At 43.2% G+C, this 20476-nt stretch overlaps 1 protein-coding gene across 4 annotated transcripts in view; it reads right to left on the reverse strand.

The window, feature by feature from the left end:
* The window catches only part of FAM110B (family with sequence similarity 110 member B), a 149752-nt gene that overhangs the window by 49650 nt on the left and 79626 nt on the right, over positions 1-20476 (reverse strand). For 3 of the 4 annotated variants that reach the window (XM_036088297.2, XM_078072371.1, XM_036088303.2), the window contains one exon: positions 13931-14019. The gene's annotated coding sequence lies outside the window, so the exon portion shown is untranslated. Of the gene's footprint in view, positions 1-13930; positions 14020-19026; positions 19221-20476 lie in introns of those variants that run through there. The other variant, XM_036088296.2, reaches the window with a different exon arrangement.

Genomic DNA, 20476 nt, shown 5'->3' on the forward strand with positions numbered 1-20476 from the left:
TTTACCATGAATAACTTTAGTTTAGAAGTAAAACTTATCTGTACACATACCTATTTCTTAAATTCTCTGTATCAAATCATTACAATGTTATGATGTTTATGGCTTCCTCCTGGCCAGTGAACGTGTTTTCAAACTGTCATAATTATTTTCATCTTTATTTTGGTCATAATCCATTTATCACACCCAACAGAATAATCGCTAAGTAAAACCATGCTAATCAGAAAAAAAAAAAAGTCCGGGGAAAGAAATGTACTTTGGGTAGTAGAAGGTAATGGCTTTGGGCTCAGATTCTATTGTATTTTTTTGTGGAAAGCAAAACTCATAAAACTAAGGCACCCACAAATAGATCAAACCATGAAACTAAAATACTGTGAATTTAAGGCACCACATTTTAAGCACCACACTGAGGGAAGCAGCAGTCAAAAGAGAAGCAGTAAACATCGAAACAGATCCCCAGTGAAAATGATGTGGTTGGCAGAGATCTGGAATGTTCTCAGAACTGTAGAGATTATAGCTTAGCCACAGATGACCTTCAAGTGACAAAATGCTTTATGAGCCCCGTATACTAAAGTTCACCAATTCACGTGGATGATGCACAAGGGCAGCAACTGATAGACAGTATTAAGACCACATAGCTGATGTGAAATAAAACCACTCATCTGTGAAGGTTTTATTTTAGCTTCTCCCTGCCCTTTGTTGGACCGTTTGATTGTCATCCTAAAACTTCAACGCTTTACTGCAGAGTTTTCACCACTGCTAAAGGAATATTCATGGCGTTAGCTCTGATCCCGTCAAAGGCAGTATTTATGTACAAAGGAATATAAAACTGTTGTAACAAGGAAAAATGTCGCAGATTTACAAGGGATCAAATTTACAAGGCAGCAGGCTGAGGTGCAGGGGTTTCATCTTGTAAACCCTCTGATCAAAAAGAGAGCATGAAAAGCAGAAAAATCTGTCCTTGATGGTTTTCAGATAAAATATCACTTCCCCTTGGAACATGATCATAACTCTTGCCCTTCCTCCTCACATTCAGCATGGGGCTGCGCCAAGCAGAAGGCTTAACTCGAAAGCAGTGCTCAGCGTTCTTGGAACTTTCACACAAATTCTAGTGCGTGCAATCAAGTGACAATCAGAAACCTTTCTGAAGTTTGCAAAATAGGGGAAAATATAATGTGGTTTATTAAACTAAGTGTTCATGGCATCCCATAAAAAAAGGTATACACAATCTCTCTACTCAAATCTCCTCCAAGAAGGAAGAGGATACAGACAATGGATTATGGAAAGAAAAAGGAATGTTTCACTGAATTCAGCATTTAACTTCAAAATATGGAGAATTCTGTCTTGAAATGTCATTTTATTATAGGAGTTCTAAACTAGATATGTGACTTGAAAACACTTGGGCCTTGATGGAACTGGGAATTCATCAAGTGAGTAAAACAGTAAGTCAGCTATGGAGTGACTGGGTAATTGGGGAAATTCACTGTTGTATACAAACTCACTGAATATATGTATGCACGTAGTAAAATGAGATTTAATGGAGAAACCAAAAGATATGATTATTCTTTAAAATTAATTATGAAATTCTTTATAATCCTTGCATACTATCCCAGGTATAAAATAAGTAAATTTTTGATATTCTGTGCATTGCTTAAAATATATACTATAATAAAATTTATTTTTTCATTTAATTTTACCTTAGCAAACATTTATTGGACCCCTCCCATAAGCCAGGTGCTATTCTAACCATGAGGGATACAAAACCATGAAGGATACAAAAATGACTGGTATCTGTGCTCTGTCATCGAGGAGATAAGATTGTTTTTTTTTAAGATTTTATTTATTTATTTGACAAAGAGAGTGAGAAAGCACAAGCAGGGGGAGCAGCACAGGGAGAGGGAGAAGCAGGCTCCCCACTGAGCAGGGAACCCGATGGGGGACTCGATCCCGGGATCTGGTATCATGACCTGAGCTGAAGGCAGACGCTTAACCGACTGAGCCACCCAGGCGCCGAGGAGATCAGATTAGAGAGGAAAAGAGATACCAATGGAATTGAAAGGATGGATCTCAGGGCAGAAATGAAAGCGTAGGAGAGGCAATGAAACCACTTGAGGGGAGCATGTGGGGGTAAATCACAGAGCCAAGGGTAATGAAGCCATTCTGGAAGAAATGCGTGTAAGCAGACTCCTGAAGCTGAGTGCCAGGCCAGGAACAGTCTAAACCCAAGCCCAAGGGCGTTGAGAACCTAATATTCACAGAGGCTGTGGGTCCTTTCACGATCCTACAGGGAAATCGTGGTGGGGGGTGGGGTGGGGGCGGGGACAGACAGAGAAGGAAGAGGTAAACAGACTATCATGGGGAATCTTGTTATCTGAAGTGAAGGGGCCTGAAGTGATAGGAGTAGTGAATGGTGATGAGCAGGGACCAACGTGACACTTTAAATCACCTGTGCCCTTTGGAGTACGCAGGTAGACCTGAGAAGGCAAGGAGAGCAGCAAAATTTCAGAGAAAGTAGGACTAGGGCTTGAAGGGGGTATCTGGTATTGAGCTAGCTATTACGGGGAGCTCTTTTGGCCTTAACCACAGAAACATCCTTGGAAAGCTGCAAATTAATTTGGTAAGCCAACTCCTATTTTCCCATTGACAACTTACTCATGTTTATATTAATTTCATTGATTCTTAAGTCGGCACGGAGCCCTAAAGGGTAGAGCTTAGGATGTAATAAGAATCTTGACATTCATTAGTCTTCAAAGCATTTTTTTAGCTACAGAAGTTGTCTCTAAAGTCAAGGTTATGTGGAACATTGGTGTGTAAAACACATGGACACAGAGTGGTTATGGCGGAAGCAGAGCCTCAAATCTCAATGCCCCATCAGCCTGGAAACCTCTGTACTCCAGGGAACAGTACCGAAAACCATTGACGAAGTTCAATTCATTCATTCTACTGATGAGAGGCAGAGGTTTCCTTTCAGAGTTGTGATGTAGAAGGAGACAGATGGGTTTATATGCTTTCCCAGCGATGAGCCATGTTACTTTGAGAAGTCACTTTTCTCCTATGCTTCTGTTGCCTCATCTATAAAGCTGAGGTGACAGTGCCCCCCACCCCTCAAGGCTGTCGAAGTTAAAGTGCCTTATAAAATGTGTAAGTCTGTGGGGAAAAAAAATTGCCAGCTTCAAATCAGAGAGCTGGTAGCAAAGCCCGATGACCTGAGTTCCAGATGGCCAGGTGACCCATCCAAGTCCCCAACCCCCCCCCACCCCGATGAGGATGGAAATGATGGAGAACAAGGGTCTCTTTGAGGCCACTATTTAATAAATAGCCTGAAGTGGAACTCTTGTTGGCATCTACAGCAAGTTTTTTTTGGTTCAGAGAATCCTTTTGTATATCTAATCTGCCAAAAGAATATGGTTTCTAAATAGGAAGAAAACATTTTAGCTCCAAAGTCTGAGAAACATCTGGCACATAAGCCATCACTCTTGACACACTTTGGCAAGGTGTATGAGAGGGCCGCACCTGCAGGCAGGCAAACATGGGCTTGTATCTTGCTCCCTGATTACATGCTTTCTTCCAAAAACTACCTGTTAACGAGAATTAAGGGAGATGATTGATGCACATCAAGGCTTTCCCACCCTAACGGGCCCCTGCAAAGGGCCCAGTAAATGTTAAGTCAAACAGCTTCCCAACCTTCTGCTTGTGCCACATCATGTAAGTTACTATGCTATGGAGTTATTTGTCCATCAACATTGCGCTGTCTCCGGGGCGCCTGGGGGGCTCAGTCGGTTAAGCGTCTGCCTTCGGCTCAGGTCCTGATCCCAGGGTCCTGGGAGCCAAATTGGGGCTCCCACTCCCCCTGCTTGTGCTCTCTCTCTCAAATGAATAAATACAATCTTAAAAAAAAAAACCCAACCTCCCCCCCGCAAAAAAACCCCACAAAAAACACTGCACTGTCTTCACCGGGAAACATACCAGTATGAACATGTACTCTTAGAGAATCACCAGCCATTAACGACCGTGTGGAGACTAGAAGCCAAAGGAGGCAGTGTGGAAAATATTTTTACACATCACAGCAATAATGCTCGAGTTTAAAACAGATGTAACATTCTCTACAAAATATCCTAAGAAGTGCATGGTGGTCTTACTTATGTACGAGACTAAGTGCCAAATGACGTGGCTACTTCTTACTTTAAAATATAAGAACGTTTTAGACAGCACTTCAAAACCAGGTTTCTGTAGTCTTAAAAATATGAGATCAGTTGGATGCAAAAGTCTAATAATCATGAAGAGCTTTGAAATACAGATTGATGCATGATGTCAAGCATCATTAATAAAGGACAATGAGAAACCCCCAAATGCAGCAGATAGGGCATAAAATGTCTTCAAGTAATCTCTTAACTTTTTTTTCTTCTTTAAAGATTTTATTTATTCGTTTGACAGAGAGAGAGAGTGCACAAGCAAGGGGAGCGGTAGGCAGAGGGAGAAGCAGGTTTTCCACTGATCAGGAAGCCCAATGCGGAACTTGATCCCAGGACCCTGGGATCATGACCTGAGCGGAAGGCAGAGGCTTAACCGACTGAGCCACCCAGGTGCCCCATAACTTTCTGCTTCTTAGTGAGAGACTTAAAAGTCACATATTCATATGACTTTTCCTAATTGTACTTTAGCATATCTTAATCGCGTGCTTAGTGACCAAAGGATGTTAAGAATAAGAGAGATGCTTTCAAAGACTCCAAATGAGGCCATTTGCTTTGGTCTGGCACTCCTTAGAGACTAGCTCAGAAGGGCTGGAGAGTCAGTTATGAAGAGGTGAGCACAGTACACAGCTGATGAACAGGGGGGTAGTGGGCAATGTCTCATCTGCAAACAGGCAGCACCAAGGACTGCAGGAAGGAATAATCAGCTACACAAAAGCAGAATGCAGCACATTACATAACAGGGACGAGTGCCGGGGCAGGTTCAAAGTGGAGAAATACACATCGGTAGGGGCGAAAATGAACACAGTCTTCAAATGCCTTATAAATAAACACAGCAGGTGTATTCTGAGATAATTGATTACATTCTCTAACAACCCCTAATGTAAAACCTTCTCAGGCCTGAGTTCAACAAATGCCTGCATCTTTCTGGTTCGCAACAAGCCAACGGTCAAGGAAAAGTCACCCTTAAATCTATAAGGGCATCAGCTTTCTAAGATCTCCTGGTTGATTAAATGGTATGGAAAAAAAATGGAGGGGGGATTTTTTTTTTTTTCCTTAAAAGTACAGCATGAAATGAACTACGAATGAAACCTGGAGAATAAAAGAAAATGAAGCCCTGCCTTCTCCCCTTGTTTTTGCTGTCTGCTGCTAGGTTTAGAGCAGGGAGACCGAGCCTAAGGCAGAGGCAGAAAGGGCAGCGGGACTGGGGAAGACAGTCACGTATCAATCATGACTCCATCTGACCAGGGATGACCACGCTGACATACCCTGCAAGATGGAGTGCAGAAGGGGGTCTTGGGAACCCAGGATGGGAGCTAGCACCTTGTGCTATGCTTAGGATCAAATGCTACTGGGTGGGGATATTTACCATAATTCCTGTGATGATGTATAAAAACCCCACTGGCACCTCAGCGGAACCTTTTTGGAAAGTAATCCACATTAACAGGTGAAGAGAATAGCTCCGAAGCCCCCTCTCTACCTGGGAGATGGAGAGCGGCAGGCAGGTGTTAATAGGTGTTAAGCTTTTCAGTGAAAAGTCATGTTCTTAAAAAAATGAGATTCCAAGTCCACTGCTAACTGGATGGAAGGCAAGCATGAGACTCTTATCAAACCACTTAAAATCTGAAATTCTGATACTATTTATAGGCCAACTGCCATGAAAATGATGCTTGAAAACAGTGTTTGTCTCTTAAGTGGGGAGTGCACCTCATCAATACATTACCCTCTCTCCTTTGTACCCCCACTATACAAGAAGAATGTCAGTTGGCAAGGTCTTGCTCACAAGCACACCTTCCAGAAACATACCTGGAGGCTTCAGAGGACACAGAGAATAGACCCTTGGCATTCATAGATTATTCTATGATCTATGAGAAGAAACCGAAGATGTAGTATTGGAATCTTTCATATGTCATGGATCTGAGCTACCCATGAATTAGCCATACTCTTCTTGCATGGAACCAGAGCTTCTGTTCTGCCCACATATATATATATATATTTTTAATGGAAGAGATGAATGGATTAACACACAGGCAGGACGCGAAGCTGGGGTGAGTGTGAACAGTGGGCATAGCTGTGCTCACTCTTATTTTTCGTCAGCGCTGATGTGTGCCTTTTGAGGTGGAACCTCCCTCAAATTGCAAATTAAGGCAATTACTGAACTTGGGGCCAGGCACAAATAACTGAGTTTCTGAATGTTGAGTCTGTGAGTCCCTAGGAACACTAAATTTGAGCTAAAGAACAGACTTGTATCTAAACTAAAATTTGTAAACAGAACCATATTTAAATGCAATTGAGGAGTCCAGACTTAAAGAGCTTTTTGATAAAGCTAATTATGCCTTGATTACTCCCTACTCTGACTAATTTAAAGTTGAAGCTCAAGTTCTTCTAATTCTATACCATAATGTTCAACTATAACCCACTACAAATAACTCAAATTTTCCTTCTTTTTTTTCCTCCTTTTTTCTGACTTCATTTTTGCCTTCCTTTTCCCACGAGTAGACGGTGTCTTTCTCTTTCAGTGAATGGTAACACTGGTCCTGCTGCCCCCTGGTGCTGCCATGTCCTTGTATCTGCAGAGGCTGCCGTCAGAACTTGTAAAAAGGCAGATGAGAAACCTACAGTGACTTTCCTCTTTACATGTAGAGAAAGCCCTTCAGTCCTACTAAAGTCCGCAAACTGCACTTAATCCTCTATAGTTTGCTAGATTCTGCGCTGGATTCTAAGGACACAAGATACCCACATTATTCCTACCCTCCAATTGCGTATAATATGCTAGCGAGAGGCAGAGGGAACTTTACCGTAACAGAAATCAGATAATGGTAAGTACGCTGTATGGACACAGAGACAGAAGAAAGTACATGACATGCACTCATCACCACAAGGGACTAGGAGTACTGGTAATGCCAATTCTGAATAAATGAAGATTTGGGAGAAAGTGAGGTCTTCACACAGCAGAGGAAACCTGACCTGGACCTCACATACGGGTGGGATTCTGATTGAGTTTCTACTTGTGTTTCTTGCGGTCGGTCGGTCTGTTTTACCTTCCAGAGAAGATGCTGTGTTTTCCTATAGACTGTGTTTTCTTTAAGTCTACTTAGATGTCACTCTACTCTGGAGATGTTAAGAACTGACAATAGCTTTCTAATCTGTGCTGTTGGACGAAATCTTTTATTTTCATGAAGGGCGTGCTGTGTTGGTAAAGAACTTCATGCCTCTTCAGGAAGCTAATCAGTCCACAGAACTGTCCCAATACTGCGGAGCATCTGAAAGTCTTTTTTAAGATTTCAGCCCAGGGGCGCCTGGGTGGCTCAGTCATTAAGCGTCTGCCTTCGGTTCAGGTCATGATCCCTGGGTCCTGGGTTCGAGCCCCACATCGGGCTCCCTGCTCAGCAGGAAGCCTGCTTCTCCCTCTCCCACTCCCCCTGCTTGTGTTCCCTCTCTCACTGTGTCTCTCTGTCAAATAAATAAATAAAATCTTAAAAAAAAAAAAAGATTTCTGGGGCGCCTGGGTGGCTCAGTCGTTAAGCGTCTGCCTTCGGCTCAGGTCATGATCCCAGGGTCCTGGGATCGAGCCCCGCATCGGGCTCCCTGCTCTGCCGGGAGCCTGCTTCTCCCTCTCCCACTCCCCCTGCTTGTGTTCCCTCTCTCTCTGTGTCTCTCTCTGTCAAATAAATAAATAAAATCTTTAAAAAAAAAAAAAGATTTCAGCCCAGCCCATGCTCCCTCAGGGGAGGCACCAGATGGATGCCCACCTGGGCTTCCATACCACTGCTGGGAATCTGTGTTATTAACAGTAAGAGACAATTTTTAAATAAACTTACCATATAATCTGAGAATCATATAAATGCTTAAAGCTAAGGATAATTTCTTTCTTTTTTTTTTTTTTTTTTAAAGCTAAGGATAATTTCAAGACTACCTATAAAGGTACGTGGTATATACTAAATTGTGAAGAAATTTCTTGAATGAATTTGTTGAATGCATGAATGGTAGACATTCCTGGATTTTGCTCAAAAAAGCTTTTTTTTAATTTTAATTTTAGTTTTTTTTTAATAAAGGAAAAAATACTTTTGAAATGGGCCTCAAAGGAACTCCTGGACTCTGAGAATAAGGAACTGGTAAGCAGTTCCAGGCAAGAAGAAGCACATGCTCTGATGAACCAGGTGTATAGGGAACACGAGAAGGGTAATTGATACTGACTTTGGATAAGTGTGGGGAGGCCAGGTGAGAGGTAGGTAACTGGGAGAAAAGGGTTTGGGAGCAAGGAGGTAACAAGATGAACAGAGTGTTTGTAAAAGAATTTTCTGCTTGCTTAACAGACTGGTAGCAGAGACCAGAGGCAAGCTGACTGCTGTAATAAGACTAAGTCAGTCATGGAGCTGTCTGGTGTGGAAGAGATGGTGAGGCCAACATACAATACATGAGGAAAAGCCAGCAGGGCTTGAGGCCTGCATGGTAAAGAGCCAGCATTTACTCAATGGGGCTTCCTTCCAGAGGAAGCTCCCTCCATTGACTGTCGTGGCAAAAACTGTATCTCTTTGTCTGAGGATGATGCTGAGCTGAGCTCTGCTTTAAATGTGACCTTTAGAGAGTTAGACCCACAAGACTCAAGTAAGAGCAAGAGAGAAATTTCAAGACAATGCGAGACCAGGGCTTTGTGAAGCTAAAGAGTAGGTACGTCCAAGCACTACCCAAAGGCCATGCGCAGACACCAACTTCATCCCAGGTGTCTCAGTCTGTTAGGGCTGCTACACCAAAATGCCACAGACTGGGTGGCTTATAGATAATAAACATTTCTTTTTCACAGTTCTGGAGGCTGGAAGTCCAAGACCAAGATGCCAACATCACTGGTTCTGGTAAAGGCCCTCTTCTGGGTTGCATGCTTCCCAGTGGGTCGTTACATGGCATAAAGGGCAAGGGATCTCTGCAGATCCTCTCTTACCAAGGTGCTATCCCGTCATGAGGGCTCCACCCTCATGACATACGTACCTCTCAAAGGCCCCATGAACTAACACCATCACAATGGGCATTAGGATTTCAACGTATGAATGGGGTGGGGGATACATGCGGACCACAGCAGCAGGCTATGGAGGAGAGAGACCAGTGTGGAGATGATCCTCCAATGCTCACTAGTCACACGGTCCTGATGGGCCTCCATCTCTCTGAACTTCTCTGAGTAGTCGAGACGCATGAACGCTTTCTTAGTTCACACCTAATAATGGAGCAGACGCTCAACAGGTTGGAGAAGAAAGAGTAAGGTCTTGATAGTCTAGCTTTTCGCCCGTCACAGCGGCAGTCACTCTGTAGGTATCTTTCTCTCCCTAATGGGTGTGCTTTTACGGTCTTTTCTCTCATCATTTGACTTTTTGGTCTCATCCCTTCTCTAATTAATTGAAGACTGCCCATGGTTTCCAAGGAGTTGAACTGATATTCCACCAGACATCCATGTTTTCTTGTGACTTTCTCATTCTACTTTCCCACTGTCCAATCACCCTCAACTATCTTTCCTGTTCCATTTATGACCCCATCACTATAAAGAAATCAACTGGTATGAAAAGTCTGGTAAAGGGCTGAAAGAAGAGCCTGGGGTAGACTTGGATTTTATACCCAGTGCATCTTGTCACATAGTTGCCCTTTGTTATCAGGTTGAACCTCTTCAATTCTTGTATCCTCATCCACACAATGAAAATTCTAATACCTTCTCTGCAGGGCGAGTGTGAGGACTACAGATGGGGCGCATGATGCCTCTAGCACAGTGCTCCCAAGGCAAGCTTTCCACAGACTATGGGCTTAACTCTTCTGCTCATCTTTGTAGAAAAGCAGTGACTACATTCACAATGAATCGATCTATATTGTAATAGCCATTAATAATTAACAACAAAAAACTAGGCACACACAGTAACTTATGGAATTTCTTTCACTTGATTAGAAAACAGCATATTTAAATATAACAAATAACTTAATTGGCAATTTAACAATTTAAATTGCAATCAGTAGTGGCCTCTTGAACTTCATAATAAACAGTATTAAATCCTCAAAAATAGAATGATACCTTCTGTCTGAGGATAGGAGTATTTTGTTTTAGAGAGGAGAATATCCCTATGTCTATCCTTACAGAAGCCTGGATGATTTTTGTGAAGAAGGAGAATAAAACAAGTAAAATCCCAGCTACTTTTGCCAGAGAATGCCCCTCCTCTTCCTCTTCTTTTTCCAAAAGCAGCAGGCGAGGCTCCATTGGGCTGCACGGTGGCTCTCATTACCGTGGCTGGCTTCTCTGGCTCCTGGGGAGACCTTGCTCAAGGTCAGCTGAGCCGGCTTCCAAGGAGCCACACCTGACCCTACCCATGCAACCTGAGCTCCGAGTCATTTGCTTGGCAAAGAGCTGATCTGGGAAAAGGCAAAAGTCCGAGATGCTGGCGTGAAAGGTAGAGGAGTCATAGACAAGGAACAAATCTTTCGTTATGGAGGACCAGCTTTAGGAAACGCAGAAATGGAAAAAAAAGCTGTTTGGGGAAAACTAGCTTGTATTTTTGGTCAGGACCATTTAACTCACAAAAAAAGGCGCGCAAAGGTTGTTTCTGATCCCAGCAATTTCTTAAGTACCTAGCGCTTACACTACAAAAGAATAAAAAAATCTGTCCCAGAGAAGTTTTGAAAAAGGAAACTTTCCAGGAGAAACTGACTTTATCAGTGACTTAAGTTTGACTCAGATAACAAGAAGCTAAAAACAAAGCGAACATTGTAACTTAGTCCCTGAAATTGCAATCACACGGATAATACATAGAAATCAGTGTTTATGTATTCCTTTAAAAATGACTCACATCTACAGCATACAGGAGGTTTCATAGTCTAGGTTGAAAAAAACGCAAAAATTTAACCAAAAGAACATTACAAGGTCATCTTATGCCTTTCTTTTCTTTTTTGATTTCCTTAAACAAGGAACCATGTTTTATTATTATTTTTTTTTATTTTCAAGATTTTATTCATTTATTTGACAGAGAGAGACACAGGGAGAGAGGGAACACAAGCAGGGGGAGTGGGAGAGGGAGAAGCAGGCCTCCCACCCAGCAGGGAGCCCAATGCGGGGCTCGATCCCAGGACCCTGGGAACATGACCTGAGCCGAAGGCAGACGCTTAACGACTGAGCCACCCAGGCGCCCCACGAGGAACCATGTTTTAAAAAGACACACCTTGTACTCTAAAAGCAAAGTAATCTTAAATGCACGTATTGAGAAGCAGTGAAAAACATTAATGACAAGACTAGTACATAAGCCTTCATAAGGCTACTTACCTGTAATGTAAGAGCTCAGAAAAGAACAAAGCTTTAATGAACTTTAAATGCAAAAATTGCCAAAACATTTGGATAAGAAGACAAAAATGATGCTTTTCCCAGCGATCTTTTTAAATAAATGCTTCCATCTTATTTATGGGAAAATGGATATAAAAACAACTGAAAACAACTTGCACCCAAGGACCTGACTTTATTTGAGAATGAGATATATATAGGTCCAAGAATTAGTGTCTCCAACCCAGGTGACGTTGCACTACTGAGTCACGTGGTTGAATCCTTTCTAATCTCCCCAGTGCAGGACCTGGCTACGTAAGAATATTGACAAATATTGACAAACTCAAGACGGTTATGCCTGTGAAGGTAACTGACTGTTTTCTCCAGAATTCGTCTGGGAGCGGGGAAGAAGGGTCCTCCACCTCTCGCATGCCTACACCGTACCAGGCACTTCTACAGCTCTGTCCCTAGCCTTCCGCAAATCTCTACTAGCTTGCTGGTATTCTTAGTTGGTATGTGGGAAACTGAGACTCAGAGAAGTAAAGTCCATTCGCAGGTTGGTAAACAGTGGAGCTGAGGTTGCACTCATGTCTACCCAACCCCTCTGTTCTTTCCTGGCCACCGGGGTTGCAAATTCACCTGCCATCAGGAGCCAGCCCGGTGAACATCAGTGAGCATGACCATCACACAGCTGTGTGTGGGAGAGCAGGGGTGCTGGGAATCATAAGAGGAACCAAGAGGCCCATTTCCTGGGGACTTCTCTTGCTTTTAGCACATGTTCCAGCAAACTCCTCACCTGTGGGCAAACAGGGATGGGTGGGCTCCTAGAATGAGGCAGAGTGGAGAACACAGGCCCTGCTGGAGGCATTCCCCATTAAACCCACCTGTGCTCAGGTGCAGCTCTGCAATCTCAGACCTGGGGATGGCAGATGGGGTGTTCCCTCCAGCCAACAGGAGCCCAGGGCTTTCATTTCAGAACTTCTGAAATCTGGGATCAGAAGATAAGGTCCTATGGTGATGAGTGATGGATTTCAGGGTATATCACTAAGGGGAACTGTTGGCTTTTTCTGTAATGCCTCTCTTTCCATGGATTGCAGAATTCTACCTGGCCTAGGCTGGTTCTTACCTGTCAGCCTAAACTGGATTCTGAGGTTCCTGGAGAGTGGTAACATCTACCCAACAAGGTCATGCATGATGCAATAATAACAAACTATACAATGCATTAGATACTCTACAGGCAATGGCCCATTACATATGGATGCCGGAAAGGAGGCTCAAGGAAGGTTATTAATCAAATCAAAGCATGTAGCCACTCAGGAATATGGCACTGAGGTTAAGACTGTGTTCTTAGGAGGGTTGCTCTTTACCACTCCATAAGTCACTGCAGACAGACATGAGTCAACTGGAGAGCTGTCTCCAACTTCCTAAACATTCCTAATGTCCTCATTTGGTGATACTGAACTTTCAACCCCTCTGGAAAAGGGAGGAACCACTGGACCTTGACGACTGTTCATCCACTTCCTTGGCTTTTTCATGGGAAGATGGGGGTCTGGTTCTAGGATGTCTCTGGGCTCTCCATCAGCTCTGGAGACCAGGAAGGAATCCTGGGGTGTTATGGACGTGGGGCAAAGTGCCCAGCAGTACCTTCCACGGAGCACACACATTCCCGAGGCTGCTTGGCTGTCTGCCAACACCTGTCCCCTTCTCTCAGTCTGTCCCTTGGCTGGCATTTATGTTCTGCCCTCTTGACATGGCATCCTTTGGGAGGCCATCCTGCAAAACTCCCTCTCCCCAAAATTCCCAGGGCGCTCATTGCTGGCCCTATACCATTTGGCCTGTCAGAAAACACCATTTCATTCCCCAACCACAGACTGTACTTCTCATTAAAGTGCAAAGATCTTCACTTTTTTTTTTTTTTTAAAGATTTTTATTTATTTATTTGAGAGAGAGAGAATGAGAGAGAGCACATGAGGGGGGGAGGGGCAGAGGGAGAAGCAGACTCCCCGCCGAGCAGGGAGCCCGATGCGGGACTCGATCCCGGGACTCCAGGATCATGACCTGAGCCGAAGGCAGTCGCTTAACCAACTGAGCCACCCAGGCGCCCAGATCTTCACTTTTTAATATGGTCTTCAAATCCATGTACTTCCAAATACCTGATTAATGATTATTGGTAAATATAACATGGCCTTTGAAAAAACTACTAAGCAAATATGTAGAAGACATATCACGGAAACCCTCGCAAAAGCAAAAGTAAATCATGGTGACGGTTATTTCAGTCCTGGCAGAGACTTCGAAGACAGGGACTCTTTTTTTTCCTTTTTCCTTTTTTTTTTGCCAGATAGCAAAATATCTGAAACCTCAGCCTCTCAGCCTCTTTGTCTTAATGTAATAATGGCACAGGTTTTCAGAGAGAATCAATACCTTCTGCTCAGAATGGGTCAAAATAAAACAACGTACTTACTTGGAAGAGGAATGAGTATTTTATGGATGTGAGGCAGGGGTCACAGGGAGTCCGTTCTATCTTCAGTTACTCTCTGCAGCATGTAATATCTGAAAATACAAAAAAAAGTGGCTATTGCTTTTTTACTTGACAAAAAGAGGCAGGCTGCTAAATACACATAGCAATAGGAAATGAGAATTCTTTTAAAAACTGGTGAATAAATTAAAAAATAGATAAACATGTAAGGACATCAAAATGTGCTGGTTCTTACATGTTTCATTTAGAAGCTAAGGGTTTTGCTCACTTCAACTATTTTTTTTAAGGAGACATTTAACTAGAAACAGCAATTATAGAGAAGGATATAAACATCAGGTTGTGAGAAGTCACATAAATAACGGCTTACAGCACATCATCTCATTTCCAGAATGGCTGCTCTGCGTATCCCGAGTCCAAGTCTACCCAAGGTGTGATAGGGTGTTAGCTTTTCAAAGGGCCCCGGGGCCCATCTGGTGTGCAATCCCCATTGCAGAACTGGAAACAGGCCCACTCAGGTAAGGCCCTTGGCACAGACCACTCAGCTGGCTGGGGCAGACTCCTGATAGCCATAGGAGCGGCCTTCCCCTGCACTGTCACACTCCCATGCCAGTAGTCATTCATTCATTCATTCATTCATTCCCAAGTACTGACAGGAGCACTTTCTATGGACCAAGTTCTTTTCTAGGCTCTGGGGGTTAAGAAAAAAATCTCTGGCCTCAGAGTTTATGTTCTAGAGAGGGGAGACTAAATACAACGAGTGCTATCTCAGAATGGTCTTGCCACAATGGCGGCTGGAGACATCTGAAGGCGGTGAGGGACCAAGCCATGGGTCAATTGGGGGAAACACACTGCAGGCCGAGGGGGCAGGGAGGACGGTGAGGCACAAAGAGCACCGGAGGCTGGCAGGACGGGAGCAGGGGACACCTGGGGACACGGGAGTAGTGGCTAAGTCTGTGGCACTGGATGAACCGACCAATGGAGAGCACATGACAGGGAAGCTGATGAAGCACAGAACTTTGGAGAATGTCTACTTAAAAGGAGGGCAGGAAAGAAGGAGATTGGGAAGAAACATTTCGAGGCAGGAGAAAAACCGAAGGGAGCAGTCTCCCAGAGGCCAGCAGGTCAGTGAGCTGCTAGCTTGGGCCGTGGGCTCTGAAGGAGAATACCTCCAACACAGTGAGAAGGCGTGGTTGCTGCTATATGGCCGGTTGTGAAAAAGGGGGTATGGAAGCCTGACTAGGGCAAAACACTGCAGGATTCGGAGGGTTCTCTGACGGCGGGCTCCGAATATTGGAAATGCAGTATCTGTTTTCACGCAGACGTTTCACTGGTGGCAAGACTAATGCAAACACGCGATCCTTAAGGTGGACTTTCACACCAAATTTAGGAAGATTTAAAATATGTCTAAATTCAATTAAATGTATAAGGAAAGCAGAGGCCTTAATCATAGTAGGGTTCAATGCCAGTGTTATAATCCAAGTCCCAATTTTACAAGCTTGTCTTTAAGAAGCATGTACAAAATAGATGATTTAAATAAGAGCATCAACAGGCATCCAATGGCAAATGATCATTGCTGGCAAGGCCAACAGGTCCAAAAATAATCACTAAATGACTGAGGAGTCCAACAGTAAGGAAAGTATTTGGTGATTCCTTTAAGATGAACTTTGAAACTACTGGATACATTTAAATTACTGGAGACATTAAAAAATCTTTTTTAAATCCCATGCTACGTAAACCTATTAAAACAAAAATACTTCCATGCAACAGTCTGCTGTGTGTTCTGAAAAGGTTCAGCAGGAGGAAAAAAAAAATGACAGTTTATATTTATGACATTTATGATAGATAACAAATAAGACCACATAGTGGAACTGAAAGTCAACATGAGATATGGAACAGATCTGTGGCCCACACCAACCCCTACTAGACATTAGCAGTAGTGGATACGGTGTAAGTTGAATGGCAATTAGAGAGTTCTGGATTGGGGACCTGATGCTACTATCTCTCTTCTGAAGACTTCCCTCCCCCCCCTTTCTAAAGAACTGGTCGCCCCTCCTTGGTATCGCCAAATTAAATGCCTCTGTTCTCTTTGCACCCTGTATTGTTATGCTTTATTATTCATTTCACTCTCTCTCTTCTTCCATAGGGCCACTTCTTACAGAGAGGGCTATGCATCTATCTTTCTCTCACTCATGCTTAGCACAGACCCTAGCACATGGTAGGTGCACAAAACTACAGAATAAAATAATGAGAGAGAAAAAAAAAGAAATACACTTAAATGAGGGGCCCGATGTCTCTTCAAATAGTTTTCCAAGCCAGGCAAATTTTGGAGGGTCAATTCTGAGATGGTAATCAATTGCTAATGACGTATGTTCCTCAGTTCTTTTGGTATCACGGATGTCCGAGTATCCAGCCAGAAAGCCACCCATAGGTATTTTACTGCAACCCTTACATCCACGAGCATGCAGTGCACATCACTCCTTCTTTTCTACAATTCTTTTCAGGCTGTGTTCAGCCCAGCTGCTTTGTGGCACATCATACTCTACACGGAATGACTTTGTTTTTAAACTGATTACCATTTTTCCTGCTGTGATTACGAGCCCCTGGGAGAAAAAGTTAGAAAGTACCACTTCGTGTTTTAATTTAAAAAATTACACATTTTAGATTCTAGTTCATGCTAATGGACTTATGTTTGATTGACCAGGAATGTCATTCTCTCATCAGGAAAGAGCCACAGAATTACAAGGAGGGGAGAGAACAAAATTTTCAAGTGTCTAAGAAATTTATTTTTACAGTTTTATCTCAGAAATACATAAAGACTAAAAAAAAATAAAAAAATAAAAAAAAGAAATAAAGACTGCCCTGAATGTAGTTAAAAAAAAAAAGGAGCTGTAATTCATCTGAGGATAAAAGTACAGATTCTGTTACTTTGCAGAAAGATAAATAACATTTTATTTAGTGCCATCTGAAAAATGCCCTTTTAGTATATGTTAAGAGGCCCTTTGGGATATCCTAGTACATTACACAATATCCACGCACATTTATATTTACATCACATTTTTAAGGAGTTCCTTCTAGACACACAAAGTCTTTCAAGATCCAGCCCACAAGAGTCAGCGTCACTTAGAACTATTTCCCATAGCTTCCTATTTCCCACAGCCTAATGGAGCCGTGTTCACAAAAGGAGGTTTCCAATGTTGACGGAGGAGGACAGCAATCATTTACTCTTAAGGCAGCCCACTTCTTGGAAATTCTGTAAGACCAAGGCCGTTTAGGAAGCATTTCAGGAGATGAAGAGGAGGAGAGGGAGAGACAGTCATGGAAATGCACCCGTTTATTCTTCCCCAACCGAGTGTCCGAGCCTGGCTGTTAGGTGCTGCTCTTTTGCACGCCTGCGGCAGGGAAGCATGTCAGGGGAAGAACGGAGGTCTGAAAGGGCAGCGTGGGGTCGGGGTGTGTGACGGGGTGTGTGACGGGGAGCAAGAGCACTGTGGCAGACCGTGCCCTCTGCCACGGCAACGCAACCTTCTCCAGTCTGCACCAGGCGTGCCTGGTGTCAGCGGAGTCCGCGCGGGAAGCAGGCGCTCTCAGGAGAGCGACCCTTCTCACATCCAACCCACCACACGTGGTGTCCTAACTCGCAGCCTGCCTATCATCCTAGAGACCCTGCTTTACACTGAGCGCCTAGCAAACTTTGTCAGTTCAGGTGATGCTCCCTCACAATAAAGGACCACCTCTCACAATATTCTTTAGTTTTTCTTAACACTGTTAGCTGAGAGAAAGAGGACATTAGATGATGTATTACACCTCGGGATAGACGAGGGAGGGGAACGCGCAGTGGGGCGGGGGGAGAAGCCCAGTTAAGTATGCTGAAGTTTTCCTTTGCCCAGGAATATACGGAACCCCTTCAACCAGACAAGTGCTTTAAATCAAAGCAGTTATTTTAACAAAATAGGTAAATGGCAATGTGTGGCTTTTCAGGAGCAGAGAAATAGTTCCTGACAGCCTTCAGCTATCAGCAGGGCTCTCCTCTGATAGCAGAGACGCATGGTGGCAGCCAGCCAGCCCTGTGACTGGTGAGTCAGTACACAAGTTTCTGTGGTCTCCCAGTCGGATACGGTAAGGACATCAATTTTTAAGTATGAGGACTAAATGATAACAAGAGGGTTCTCCTGGTGTAAAACCACCCTATGGCTAAGGCACCCTGAGAAACAAAAACTCACATTGCGTTTGTTTGGGTGTCTTTCAGCTCAGCCGTGGCCATGTAGATATTTCTCCTCCAGAATAGACCATCTTTATTATAGAATTTAAGATCATTTATGGTCTGATTTGGAAAACAACCCAGGCAATCCGTTAACAGGAATTTTTAAATGCTGTCAAACCTTAGGCAAAGTGGTAAGAACCCCACCTTTCTGCGATTTCATTTCAACTCTGAAAGCAACGTCCCTGTTAAACAAAGCCCCGAGTGAAAAATCTCCCTTTGGCACGGCTGACTACACACCTATGTATATTTTTTGGCAAAATAGGATATGCTAATATTCTCCGTATTAAAAAAGCTTAATGAAAAACTACAAGCGGTGAAACAAAGAAAGCCACCCAAAATGACGGCTGCACACATCTTTGAAGAAACAATAGCACATTACTTCTGCTAAGATCCTGCGTCGACGCCAGGAGAATCGCTGCCCCGTCCTCATTAAAGTGTGTCTCACTGAACTCTCCTTGATTGCTCATTATTCAGGAGAGTCCGGACTCAATGCAAACAAAGTCAACCGGCTACTGAAACGCACCTCCAAAGACACCTAAATGGATGCAACATCGGACTTTCCCAAACAGAAGAGCACCAATAAGCATCATTCCCCACTACATACACTCTTGAATCCAGGTCAAAACAATATTCCTTCATGAACAGGGTAGCTGTTTACCAGCTGAGCCTTCTCCAGGAGAACATAATCATAGTCCGGGAACGCTGGAGTACGCATGATATTAACAAAAGCAAGATCAAATTAAACAGATGACAAGAGGAACACGCTTCATTTCATGCATGGCCCTGTTTTTCTTGCGAGAGAAAGCCTCAAAGTAATTACCGTGAACTGAAACTTCTTCACTGATCCCCGGCAGCCGGCAGCCGGTGGCTCCGATACAGGACAACAAAGACAGACACCTTCTCCCCGGTGCCCTCCTCCTTCTTTACCGTTACCAGCTGAGCACCTCCACCGTTGCGAGAACACAGAAGAGTATCTCTGTATCTATGTGTCCAATGCAGCATAAAGAGTACTGTGGAAACCTATCAAACTGGCGAGCAGCGATGTTAGCAACCAATGAGGAGAGGCTCATGCAGAATCCAGCACATGCTCTCTGAGGCGCAGGCCGTCACCAGCGCTTAGCAGGCTGCTAATCTAATTATAGCTAGTTTGCTAGCTCAGAGCTCTTGGAGCAAAGCACATGAGCAAATTAAATTTTCATAAATTAAACCCCAAAGACAAAATCATCTTGATTTCCCGTCATTTTGAAGATTAATGCATCACCTTATAAACTGTAAGTGATTTTTAAAAGTGCATTCTTGTTTTTTTCTCCAATGCAGAGAAACAAAGAGTGGTTAGATCAATGTACTGTACTACCAGCTTACTTAAACTTAACAGATTCCGGCACTGAGATTTATTATTTATAAATACATTTATTATAAATAATAAATTATTATAAAATCAACACAAGCAAGATATTAAAATCTGAGTGCTATAAAATCCAAGCCTCACTTTATTTACCCTGGTTAGCAATTTGCCACTCATTTGTCCTAAAGTGCTAATTAATCTCTCAATATAGTTGCAAATACCACGCACATTTCCATCCATAGTGGAAAAGGGCTAATCAAGGTGTCAAAAGTCATAATCTTGACTACAGTGATGAATAATAATTCAGAGCTACAAGAGGTGGAAGAGGGATATCAGAAGTTATTATAAAAGCAAAAATTAAATAAATATGCCCACCTCAGAATTTAGTGGTAAAATTAGTTCTAGAAGCCCAAATCCTGTGAGAGGTGGTTTGATGCACAGGTACAAGACATGGACCGAACCATCAGTCTGGCTGGGTTTAAGTTCTGGATCAGCTATTTCCTACCTTTGTGACTGGGCAAGTGACTGGATTTCTCTGTGTCCCCGAGGCAATAATGGGAGACACCTTGCAGGATTACTGTCAATGAGCTATTAGCACCTAGCACGGGGCTGGCACACAGTGAGTTCTAATCAAGCTATTATTAATAGCAGCAAGCTTTTTGCTACATCATATTGTCTACCTTCTTTTCCAGCATCACACTACTCTAAAAAAAAGTATCTAAACACTTCTCCACTGTAGAGTTTTGTGGGAAACACCATTTAGAATTAACAATGACAAGCTAACGGCAGACTCGACTCATCACAGAGAATCATTATTGGTATTCACTCTAGTGACAAAAATTATTACACCTCCTTTTTGCCTAAGTAATTGCTACAATTTCACTTAACTCTACACGAACCAATCTTAAAGGGTATTTTCAGGAAA

Source organism: Halichoerus grypus, chromosome 5 (assembly GCF_964656455.1).
Source record: "Halichoerus grypus chromosome 5, mHalGry1.hap1.1, whole genome shotgun sequence".
NCBI classification, from domain to species: Eukaryota; Metazoa; Chordata; class Mammalia; order Carnivora; family Phocidae; genus Halichoerus; species Halichoerus grypus.